Source organism: Chrysochloris asiatica, unplaced genomic scaffold (assembly GCF_000296735.1).
Source record: "Chrysochloris asiatica unplaced genomic scaffold, ChrAsi1.0 scaffold00012, whole genome shotgun sequence".
Classification (NCBI taxonomy): domain Eukaryota; kingdom Metazoa; phylum Chordata; class Mammalia; order Afrosoricida; family Chrysochloridae; genus Chrysochloris; species Chrysochloris asiatica.
Genome location: NW_006408530.1, coordinates 14,829,979 through 14,843,517, shown reverse-complemented (window position 1 = coordinate 14,843,517; position 13,539 = coordinate 14,829,979).

Sequence of the window (13,539 nt, the reverse complement as noted above, 5' to 3'; positions counted from 1 at the left end):
CTTCACTTTCAGCAAGCAAAGTTGTATCATCTGCATATTGCAGGTTGTTAATGAGTCTTCCTCCAATCCTGATGCCATGTTTTTCTTCATAGAACACAGCTTCTCAGATTATTTGCTCAGCGTACACGTTGAATAAGTATGGTGAAAGAATACAACCTTGTGGCACACCTTTTTAAATTTTAAACCATTCACTGTTCCCATGTTCTGTTTGAACAACTGCTTCTTGGTCCAGGTACAGATTCTTCATGAGCACAATTTGTCTTCCAGAATACTCATACTTCACAAAGTTGTCCATAGCTTGTCATGATCCACACAATCAAAAGCCTTTGTGTAGTCAATAAGACTATAGTACCACATAATTTATAGTTTAATTTTAAAATTACTTGCTGTATTTTAGAGAAAAATTGAAAATTGGAGTTTAAAAAAATATTCTTTTTAATTTCAAAAAAAATATTTAAGTACAAACATGTAGAAAAAGGGTATGTATAGTCTTGAAAATTCCAATTTTTCCATTGTCATTATTTAACATATACATGCTTATTAATGCTTTATGTGAACATTTTATATATGTATGTATAAAGTAAAAGTAGGAAAGATTATATTATATTAATATATGGTTATTTATAGTAAAGAAAATCAGATCTCATTCCCAATGGTGGCTACGCTATTGAATTTTGAGCTTCATAGCATCAATTTAGCTAGAGTACTACATTGTCTCTATCAGAGTAAGAAGAGTACTTTTCAACCAAGGAAATCTGGCTTAACGTCATTGCAAAAAGAATTTTACTCCCTGGATTGTTGGCAGACATATAATCCTTACTTTAGGAGAAGTTGATTTTTCTGACTGGGTCAATTGTTCTATTTCTTTAATATTCAAACACAAACTTCTCTTCCAATTGGGAATCCTTTCTTGAATATAAAAGTAGACAGAATTAAATACCTTTGAGTTACACTGCATTACTTCATTTTTTATTCACTAGCATTGAGTCAGTGCCATCTCAAAGTAACCTTATGTAGAACAGAATAAAGCATTGCCCGCGTACTATCCTCAAAATCATTGCTATGTTTGAGCCCATTATTGCAACCACTGTGTCAAGTCATCTCACTTAGACTCTTCCTCTTTTTCACAGACCCTTGCAGTTTACCAAGCATATGTCCTTTTCAGGAACTGGTCCCTCCTGATAACATATCAATGTGTATAAGACAGTTTCACCATCCTTGCTTCTAAGGAGAACTCTGGCTTTACTTCTTCCAAAACAGATCTGTTTGTTCTTCTAGCAGTCAATGGAATAGTCAGTATTCTTCATCATGGCCATAGTTCAAATGCATCAATTTTTCATCAACCTTCCTTATTCATTATCCAACTTTCACACACATAAGTTGTTGTTAAATGCTATCAAGTTGGTTCCAACTCATAGTGATCCTATGACACTATGAGTTGGAACCATATGACGCAATTGCAAATACAATGGCTTTGGGCAGGCACACCTTAGTTCTCAGAGTGGAATATTTACTTTTTAACACTGCAGTAGATTTACCCAAAGTAATTCATCAGTCATTTGATTATTTGACTGCTGCTTCCATGGGTTGCTATTGTTGTTGTGTGCCATTTTGTGGTTATACTTCAATGCTTATCCTACAGAGCTCCCAGGGGTCTTAATGGTAAATCCAAATAAAATAAAGTTTTTGACAACTTCAATCATTTTTCTCTTGATCATTGTGTTGATCACCGGTCAATTGTGAGAAGTTTTGTCTCTTAATGTTGAGGTGTATTCCATACTGTACTCTTTAGTATTACATCTTCAACAGTAAGTGCTTCACTTTCAGTAAGCAAAGTTGTGCTTTGTGTTATCTGCATATCCCAGGTTAATACAGCTTCCTCTAATTCTCATGCTTTGTAATTCTTCATATAATCCACCTACATGGAGTCTTTCTCAGCATACAAATTGAATAAGCATGCTGAAAAGATACAATCCTGACACACCCCTTTCCTGATTTTAAACCACACATTATCCCCTTCTGTTTAAACAACTGCCATTTAGCCTATGTTCAAACATGTTTGAGAAAAATTAAGTACTCTGAATTCCATTCTTAACAATGTTATCTCTATATATATATTTTATGGTCTACATTGATGCATGCCTGTTCATGGACAGTAAAACACAGGTAAACTTCTTTCTGACATTCTCTGCTTTCAATCAACATCCATCTGATATCAGCACTGATAAATCCTCATTCTATGACTTCGAAATCCAGTTTGAATTATTGGCAGTTTGGGATGTACTTCTGAAAGATATTTTAAATTATCTTCAGCAAAGTTTTACTTGAATGTAATATTAATGGTATTGTTGATGATTTCTGTATTTTGTTGGCTTACCTTTCTTTGAAATGGGTAAAAATAGGGATTTCTTCTAGTCAATTGTCTTCCAAATTTCTTGGCATAGATAAGTGAGCATGCATTTGTTGCAAAATTGCAATTGATGTTCTGTCAATTCCTGGAGCTTTGTTTTTGGCCAATGCCTTCAGCACAATTTAGACTTCTTTCTTCAGTACCTTTTGTCCTTGATCGTAATCTGTCTTTTCAGTTGTTTGAATATCAACAATTCTTTTTGCTACAGTGTCTCTAGGTATTCCTCCCATCTTCTTTTGATGTTTCCTACATCATGAAATATTTTTCTATAAAATCTGTTAATATTGCAACTTGAGGCTTGAAGTTTTTCTTCAGTTCTTGAGCTTAAGAAACATTGAATGTATTTTTCCCTTTTGGTTTTCTAACTCTAAATCTTTACATATTTTATTATAGTACTTTACTTTGTTTTCTTTAGCTGCCCTTTGAAATCTTCTGATCATCTTTTTTACTTCATCATTTCTTCATTTTGCTTTGGCTATTCTATGCACAAGAGCAAGTTTCAGAATCATGCCTTAATAGCACTTAATTTCTCATTTTGTAATTCTGATTCTTTCTCTAATTCATGGGCTAAATGAAAAGAGAAGCTTACTTGTTTTAAATTACTTGTTTGTAATTCCGCAACATTAGTGTTTGACATCTACAGAATAATAAACAAGGGGGATAAAATATATTTTGTTGAGCATGCAAATTGAACCAATTAACTAACTTGACATAAAAACATATGCAGTCTCAGAAACATAGTCTGTCATAGAATGTGTCTTTCCACAAAAAAGCAGATCATCATGTACAAATGTTAATATACCTTTCTTTGACAAGTTTTTCTAACTAAAGTACTCATAAAATGATTTCATTCTTTTATTTCTTTATTTTTTCCATTCTTGTTGGCAGTTATACACAGTCTGAATCTTAATCTGAATCTTTACATGTTTAACTGACAATTGTTATGATGTACCATTCCCAGTTATCCTACCACGGCTATGATTGTGTAAAATCTTGATTTTTAAATCATTGGGACTGGTAGTTATTAGTATATAAAAGTTATGGAAATATTCCAAATACAGCATCAAGTTTTGTTTCAAGGGAAAGTTGTGCTGCCATATAAAAGTCTGAAAACAAAGCATTTAATAAAAAACCTAGTAGATCTTTTATTCTGACAATATCATTGAAAATGGTTATAAAATTTGATGGAAACACTGAAAGATTACCTCTAAGGGAGATGAGGAATCCATTTTGTTTTTAAACTGACCCTCAAGATGTGTCAAAACATTTGTAATATCCACAATAAAGAATCAACAGCAATGGGGAGATATCTTGGGCATGGAATGAAATATTCCAGTTAGTGATTCTATTTATTTCATGTGTTTGGACAGAAAACTGATGCTGAGAAAGGATCTATTAGTTTTCCTTCACATATTGCTATTAATCAGCAGAGCAAGATTTTCAAAGAGCGTAACCTAACCATGCAAAATATTTGTAGAATGAGGAAATGCAAAGACTTTGGTCATGATATAAGCAAAGAGATTTAACATTTTGCAATTCCCACAAAAAGTTCTATTTCAATTATATCAATAGTTAATCTGATGTCATTTCCTTCTCATAAGCCAAAATGTAAGCTATTCTCATACCTCAGCAAAGATACAAGGTATGTTAAGAACAACCATGGAGATTAAATGTAAATAATATACATTTGTGTCTTAAAGTGAGATACAGCCTTTTGCAGTCTGATAATTCAATTAGGAAAATAGATTATACAGCTAAGGTTTTCTGAACTTCTTACCTTCCTAGCTTTACAAAAGAGTATTGTTCTAACCTAGTGGTTACTGTACTTCAAAAAGAATTAAATTTTTCCCCTTTTTATAATGTAGCTTGTTGTTAGTTCTAGCTAAATTTTATCATACCTATATATACTGTTTAGATTTGGCTTTTTAGGACAGGCAGTTGAAATCCACCAGCCACTCCTTGGAGACCCTATACAGGGTCACTATGAGTGGGAACTAATTCAGACAGCACTTAACAACAAAAGCAATATGCTATTTAAAATGATTCTTCCTTTAACTTTTCTTGAAGATTTCTTTGAGGAAAAATAGTATATCTAACACTAGCTAGCCAAATGTGCAGGCAATTAATTCCTGATAGAAATAAAATATCTTCCAACAATTACCAAATGCTATCTCCCTTGGTACTGTAAGATCAGCACTGGACTTCAAACTACAAGGTCAACAGTTCAAACCCACCAACTGCTCCTCAGAAACCCTATACAGGGTTACTATGAATTGGAACCAACTTGACTGCACGTAACAACAGCAACATTTCCCTTACCAATCCTATTCCATTGTGCCAGTCAAAAAGTTTGTTCTCTACTCAAGAAAGCACTTCATTTATTGGTACTTATATATTCTAGTGTGTTTCAAAGACTTCACTAGTTGTTTCCTTGTAATATTTCAGCTTTTAAACTGCTTCCCTGCCTCACTGAGCTCACATAAGATACATCTGAAAGCTTTAGTACAAATTTACTTCGAATAAAGTCTTCAATTCATTTTCATGGCACCAAAAAGACAGCTTTAATAACTGCAATGACAAATAAACTGGAAATCATTCCAGGCCTTTTCACTTAACTGACAAGTAGAACACTCTCATAATGAGCCGCAGGTTTTACGTTTTCTCTTTGACCATAATAGCTTCATTTAAGAGCGTCAGACCCTGACACTTCATCATTTATCTACATTATTTCTCATCTTCTTTCAAATAAATTATGGAATACCAGACTGAGCACATAAAAACAAAGTGACTTGTTATCAGTAAACAGCAAGATAAATTGTCCAGAATTTCCTCATTCAGTTCCTTTTAAATTTAAGGGCAAGTTATTGTGTGCACCTTTTTTAACTTCCAGTGTTTGCATTTTTACAACAATCTTATTTCTCTTGCCACTGGCCTTTGTGCACTCATCCAGAGTCTGATGTGGAAGGCAAAAAGTAATCCCATTATCCCAAGGTTTGCTACTAAAGTACAAAGAGGCAGGAGGGGGAAGAAATCAAATAAACAACTTGGAGAAAGATTTCTTCCTATCTGTAATAACCCCCATTCATAATACATCTTGTCATACCAGGACCGTGACACTTCCAAAGAAATGAACAGTGCAACTGTAGCTGCTTCAGACACTAGAAATATCACACTTATTTTAAATGGATGCTTGAATGCCATCTCTTCTCACTGAATACTTTTTTTTTTTAAGTATGAAACTAGAGAAAATCAAATAAAATCACCATCACATTGGGTTTCTTTTTCAAACTGACTTTAAACAAGTTTATGGAATCCTAAAAACCATGTCTCCTCACTTCCTGGTTTGGTATCAACTTCAAAAGACTTACTGGCTCATGCCAGACTAATTATTATAAAACGAGCATTTAAGAAACAACAAAAACATCAGTGTTTGTGTTCAAATGAACACAAGGCCGGCAATTGAAACACACCAGCTACTCTTTGAAAAGCCTATACCATGTTGTTATGGGTTGGAATCAACTCAAAGGCACTTAACAACAACAACAACAACAAATGTACGTATGGGTGCTGTTGTTTTTAAGTGTTGTCAAGCTGATTCCAGCCCATACTGACCCTGTACAGTGTTTCCAAGGAGCAGCTGCTGAGCTTGAACACCGACCTTGCAGTTCAAATGACTTTGCAGTCTGACTCATTAACCCACAGCGCCACAACAGGACTCCCTGTATGTATGGGTAGATGCTTCTTATTCAGCGCTTAGTGTCTGCTGTATGTATCAATGAAGGATGTATGGTGGTAGTGGTGAGTGTGTGCCACCCATTCAGTTCTGACACATATTACCCTGGTTAGGGTTTCCAAGACTCTAAATCTTTATGGGAGCAGAAAGCCTTACTTTTCTTCCATAGAGAGAGTGATTGGTAGTTTTGAACTGCTGACCTGGTAGTTAGCAGCCCATTTAGTAATCCACTACCAGCGCTAAAAGAAGTATAGTCTTAGGTACATTGACAAATTCTTATTGACTAACAATATGCAGATGACACAACCATGCTTTCTGGATGGAAAGAGGACTTTATAAATATTTACTGATGAAGACTAAAGGCTTCAGCTTTCAGTATGGATTTCACCCCTTTCAATGTTAAAAAAAAAAAAAAAATCCTTGCAGCTTGACCAATAAATAACATCATGATGAAGAGAGAAAAGATTGAAGTTGTCAAAAATTTTGTTTTGCTTAGATCCACAATGCTTATGGAAGCAGCAGGCAAGAAATCAAACAATGTATTGCATTAGGTAAATCTCCTGCAAAAGAACTCTAAAGTGCTAAAGAGCAAAGAGGCCACTTTGATCATTAAGGGATAGGGACGCCTGACCTAAGCCATGGTATGCATTGCTTCATATGCACGTATAAGTTGGACAATGAAAAAGAAAGCCGAGAGTAGAATTGATGCATTTAGAAAATGATTTTGGAGAACAATACTGAATACCATGAACTGACAGAAGAACCATCAAATCTGCCTTGGAAGTGAAATCAATCAGAATTCTCCTTAGAAGCTGGGATGGTGAGACTCCATTTCTTATACTTTGGACATGTTAGGAAGGACCTGTTCCTGTTTCAAAATGCTTGGAAAAGTGGAGGGTCAGTGAAACAGGGGAAGTCCCCCAACAAGCTGGATTGACACAGCGGTAGCAAAAATGGTCTCAAACACAACAACAATTGTGAGGATGGTACAGAACCGTGCATTGTTGCATTCTGTTGTTCATGGGCTCCCTATGATTTAGAATCAACTCAATGACACCTAACAACAACAATAGGACGATCATGAAATTTCAGAACTGCAAAACAAAAAATCTAAAAGATTCCAGTAAAGAAACAAAAGCAGAGCCTCTACCATAAAGCAGAAAAAGAAATAGTCATATTTTTCGATAGCTGCAGATGATACAAAAATAATTTAGAACAATAATATTTTCAATGTCTTAAATAAAAGGACTTCATTCAGAATTGCATAACCAGTCAAGCTGTAATCTAAATGTGGAAGTCCCTATAAAGATATTCTTAAGCATATTAATCCTCATCAGTTTTATTATACAATTGTTGCTAAGTGACTTTTAGTCAGTTCTGACTCATATGGACCCTGTATAGGGTTTCTGAGGTTGGTTTCAATCACTGACCTTGAAGTTAGAAGTCTAGTGCTTATCTTACATCACTATACCAGGACCCATAAGTATACATGTTATTGCTGTTGGTAAGTGCCACCGAGTCAGTTCCAACTCATAGTGACCCAGCATTCAGTTTCCAAGAAGAAGCAGGTGAGTTTGAACTTATGACATTTCATTTAGTGTTGTTGTTAAGTTGTTGTTAAGTGCCGTGGAGTCGGTTCCGACCCATAGCGACCCTGTACAGGGTTTCTGAGGGTGTAAATCTTTACGGGAGTAGAAAGCCTCATCTTTCTCCCGCGGAGCGGCTGGTAGTTTTGAACCGCTGACCTTAAGGTTTGCAGCCCAATTCGTAACCACTACGCTACCAGAGCTCCTGTAGTAGTCCAGTGCATATCCTACATCACCACATCAGGTCTCCCTATACATTGTTGTTGTTGGTAAGTGCTGTCAAGTCAGTTCTGACTCACAGTGAACCTGCGTAGGATTTCTGAGGAGCCACTGGTGAGTTTTACCAGCTGATCTTGGGGTTCAAACTGACCTTGCAGTCTAGTGCATTATCCTGCAGTGCCAAAAAGAAAACCATATATATGGAAAAGGGAAGATAAAGTATTAAAAACAATGATAGCCAATACTAATATCTAATATTATTGAAAGTTCATTGTGTCCAGGCATAGTTCTAAATTATATATAATAATTATCTTATGTTGGTCCTATTATTTCTTATAACTTATTTTTTTAATTATTTTTCTTTAACTATTTTCTAGGAAATTGGAGCACATATATTTCACATATACAAGAATGTCAGGATATGAACTCAAATATACTAGTTCCATAGCTTGCATTCATAATTGTTACATAAATGTAAATACATAGCCACAGAATTACATAAACATGACAAGCCAGAACTAAAGGTCTAAACTTCAGGGCTTCGGTGTTGGCCAACTCCATGATTTACTTTGTACCTTATATGAAGGGAAATTTCTGGAATGGTGCAATTTGATAGTCCTCTTTTTACTATTACAATATGATTGGCTTATCCTATTTAAAAAGCACACAAGAGTAGAGTTAAAGCCACACTTCCACAGATTTCTTTACAACAAGCATGACTTCAAACTGGAAATGAAATTCACCATGACAAATTTAAGTGTAAATGAAAAGGAATATTCACTGTTTAATATTGCGATAATTATCACTCAGGGTCCAATCTAGAGACAAAAAGCACATCAGACATTGAACTGGAAAGTTTTAATACAAATAATAATTAATTAACAAAAGTGATAAACAACTAAAAGAGAATTTTTATTGTTGTTAAGTGCCATCCAGTGGGTTTTAACTCATAGGAACCCTGTATAGGGCTTCCGAGGAGCAGCTGGTGGGTTTCAAACACCAACCTTGTTCAAAGTGACCTTACAGGCCAGTGCTTATCCAATGGTGCCACACCAACGCTGAACAGTCACTAGATTGTTTACCATTAAAGCAATGTTAAACAATCAGGAACAGAAAAAACTGGACGAATATTTTATCTCTTCCGATGAGGAAAAGTACACAAGGAAGAGCCCAAGTCTCACCACCACCAGACTTAAATTCAGACTTTGTTGTAGAGGGTGTGGCTATGGGTGATGTTGATCAGAGCCGATCCACAGGCAGTAAGCTGGATGAGTGAGCAGGAAGCCACGTCATTTCTTGTGAAATTCTCTGAAACCACTAAGCATTGACATACGAAGCAAGAAAAAACGTCACCAGAACCAGGAAAAGAAGTTTTTTGGATTCTTTGCTCCGCATGTCCCTCTATCCCTATCTACAACAAAGGCTTACATTATGCCAACTAGAAGGTGAGAAAGGTTTACAGGGTTCAGTTTCAGTATCAACAAATGAGAAATAAAGGGCAGATCTGGAGTCAAATGGCAGTAAATTAATAGCTACCAAAAACGAAAACATTACCTCATGTTGTTGTTTTTAAGCACCGTCAAGTCGATTCCGACTCATAGCAACCTTGTATAGGGTTTCTGAGACTTTAAATCTTCAAGGGAGCAAAAAACCTCATTATTCTCCCATAAAACATTACCTCATAGGATTTGTAAAATTAAGTAAAAGCAAAATATAGGAATATGTCACATATTATTGGGGTTGGGGTAAACTAAATTAAATTTATGTGAGGTTCTTGTTTTGTTTGGGAAATAGAAATTTTTACATTAGATTGTAATATATCACAGATGCAGGTTGCTGTGCTAAAATAACACGAGTAAAGAAAATACCATTATAAAGATATTTAAACAAAAGACAACTAAAGAAAGTTACTTGCTTCATTGTTGTCTGGTTTAATAATAAAAAATGAATAACTTATTTCTAGCAATAGGGAAAATAAATTAGATTTTATCCATACAACTAAATATGATCCAATAATTTTAAAAGGAACTTGTAAATGAGTATCTATAGACAGCAAATGTTCATTATATGCAGTCTAGTGATAGAAGCAGGTTTAAAAACTATAAATACTATCTTATAATTGCTACAATATTGAGCACTTGTAGTGTACCAGGCCCTCTGCTACATGATCTCATTTAATCTCACTGGCAGCCTTATGAGATATTATCCCCATTACAGTATGATCCCATTTTCATAAATACATGCATACATTATGTTGGTAGAAAAAATATGCAACAGTTATCTCTGATTGGTGGATAATTAGTATTTTTAAATTAACTTCTTTTTTTTGGTATTTTTATTTTTTCCAACAGTGAACATGCATCAGCATTATGATAGAAAAAGTAATAATTAAGCTTTTAGAATTAAAACAGTGTGTAATCTAATCACAATTATTTACCTCAGACAGTGTACAAATTAACTTATAAATTTAAGACATATGCATGATGATCTCTAGATTATAGCACACATTACAACCCTGTAGTTCATATATTTTCTTTAGATTGTTTTGATTCATCAGTGGAAAAATCAGTATAGAACATACGACTTTTAATCATGACACCTCTATAAAAAGATAATGCTTTCCCCATTACCTTGAATTTAAAAACTTACAAAAACTACTTTCAAGTGATTAATTGAAATCTCCTAACTTGGTCTTTTAATTTACGCTCATTGACATAAAATATTCACAGATGTTTCATTGAATTCGTCCAAGGCTAGAACTACAGGACCTATATTATGCTTGTATGAAAGCAAGAAAAAAAAATGGCATCGATTTTCTATTAACAAAAAGGTAGCAGTCTTCATTTAAAAAGCAGAATGTTGTATTAACGATAGGAACAGGGATTCTAGTAAACAAGGTGAACAAATCTTTTACATAAGAGTTACGTCATTCTTCTTCTCACTCCCAAGCACCTAACAATGTCCTTCAAGATCATACGTCTGCAAATGACTTAAATATCTAAATAAAGCAATCTATGGACAGCAATATTTATGATATGAAGACAGAAAATAAATACCTATAGAGGTGCATCGTTCAAATTTTGACTAGAGGATTCAGAGAGTACTCTTGGAGGCGGTAGCAGCATTTCATCAGAGTAATCTCAAACTACTCTCAGGTTCTAAAAAGGATAAGTGAATCCAAGATTTCAGAAGGCATAGACCTGTCCATCAATTTCTTGTATGTTTGAGTCCACATTCAGCATGTATTCTACCAGACTTTGTTCACTTCTATGTATTACTTGTATACATGCAAGGCTGCCAAACCAACTCCACTCTCACTAGGTGATACACACAGCCCAAGTTCTTTAGAAAATAGAGATAGATCATGATGATCTTTGTATGTTCACATCTCACTACCATTAGTAAGGTCTAGAAGTTACTTACGCTGCTGTGGGTTAATGTGCTGGATTGCAAAGTAAATTTGAACCGGAAGGTTGGTAGTGCAAGCTCACCAGCCACTCTTTGGAAACATTATACAGTGTCTCTATGGGTCAGAACTGACTCGACCGCACTTAACAACAACAACAATATAAATGCCTTTGTGTTTATGGCCTCCTTGAAAAAATTTGGAGCTGTGGGTTAATGCGCTGGACTGTGAAGTTGGTTTGAACCACAAAGTCAGCAGTTCAAGTTCACCAACTGCTCTTTAGAAACCTTACAGAAGGTCGCTAATGGTCAGAACCAACTTGATGGCACTAAATAACAAGCAGCTACTTTGTCTATTAAAAGAGAAAAAAGTAGCCTTTGAGTCAATTATGAACATCAAAGACATTAGGTCACTAAAAGATATTTAGTGACCTAATGTTTTTCATGTGTTTCACTCATCTGTCAGTTTGTCATATTGTGGTGGCTTGTGAGTTGCTGTGATTCTAAAGGCTATGCCATTAGTATTTTAAATACCAGCAGGGTCACCCATGGTGGACAGGTTTTAGATGAGCTTTCAGTCAAAGACAGACTAGGAATATTGAGTGATGAACTACTTCTGAATATTTAGTCACAGAAAACATTATGAATAGCTGAGAAACAGTCACATATAGTGCCAGAAAATGAGCCCCTTAGATTGGAAGGCACTTAAAATGTGCCTGGGGAAGAGCTGCCTTCTCAAAGTAGAGTTGACTGTGATGATGTGAATGGAGTAAAGCACATGGAAGAAAAGCCCTTGGGACCATCATTTGCTGATGGGGCACAACTCAAAATGAAGAAGAACAGCTGTAAACATCCACTGAAAATCGGAACATGGAAAGTAATAAGTATGAATCTGGGAAAACTGGAAGTTGTCAAAATGAAATGGAACACATAAAAATCGATATCTTAGGCATTAGTGAGCTGAAATGGACTGGTACTGGGCATTTTGAATCTGACAATCACATGGTTTACTATGCCAGGAATGACAAATTGAAGAGAAATGGTTTTGCATTCATCATCAAAAAGAATGTATCCAGTTCAGTCATGAGGTACAACGACTGTCTGTGATAGGATAATATCCAGGTGCCTACAGGGAAACCCAATTAATACACTTTTATTCAAATTTATACACCAACCACTAAAGCCAGTGAGGATGCAATAGAAGAATTCTACCAACTTCTTCAATCTGAAATTGATCAAACATGCAATCAAAATGTATTGACCATTACTGGTGATTGGAGTGCAAAGGTTGAGAGCAAAGAGGAAGGATCAGTAGTTGGAAAACATGGTCTTGGTGATAGAAATGATGCTGGAGAATGCATGATAGAATTCTGCAAGACCAATGATTTGTTCATTTCAAATACCTTCTTTAGACAGCTTAAGACACGACTACACACATGGATCTCACCAGACGGCAGACTCTGGAACAGATCATCAATTACTCATATGCAAATTCAAACTGAACCTGAAGAAAATGAAAACAAGTCCATGAGAGCCAAAATATAGCCTTGAATATATCCCACCTGAATTTAGAGATCACCTGAAGAACATATTGAAACATTAAACAGTAAAGACCGAAGAGCAGAAGAGTTGTGTGATGACATCAAGATCATCATACATGAAGAAAGAAAAAAGTCATTAAGAAGACTAGAAAGAAGGAAAAGATCAAAACGGATGTCAGAAGAGACATTTGCTCTCCATTGTAGAGTTGCTAAAGCAAATGGAAGAAATCAGCAGGTCCAAGAGCTGAACAGAAAATTTCAAAGATCAGCTAAGGAGATAAAGCCAAATATTACAATAAAATGTGCAAAGATCTGGAATCAGAAAACCAAAAAGGAAGAACATGCTCAGCATTTCTCAACCTGGGGGAAACTGATAAAAAAAATTCAAATCTCAAATTTCATTATTCAAAGATTCTCTGGGCAAATTATTGAATGATGCAGAAAGCATCAAGAGAAGATGGAAAGAATACACAGAGTCACTGTACCAAAAGGAAATGGTTAATGTTCAACTGTTTCAAGAGGTAGCATATGATCAGGAACCAATGATCCTGAAGGAGGAAGTCCAAGGTACATTGAAGGAATAGGCAAAGAATAAGGAACCAGGAATTGATGGAATAAAAATTGAAATCTTTCAAGAAAGTGAGG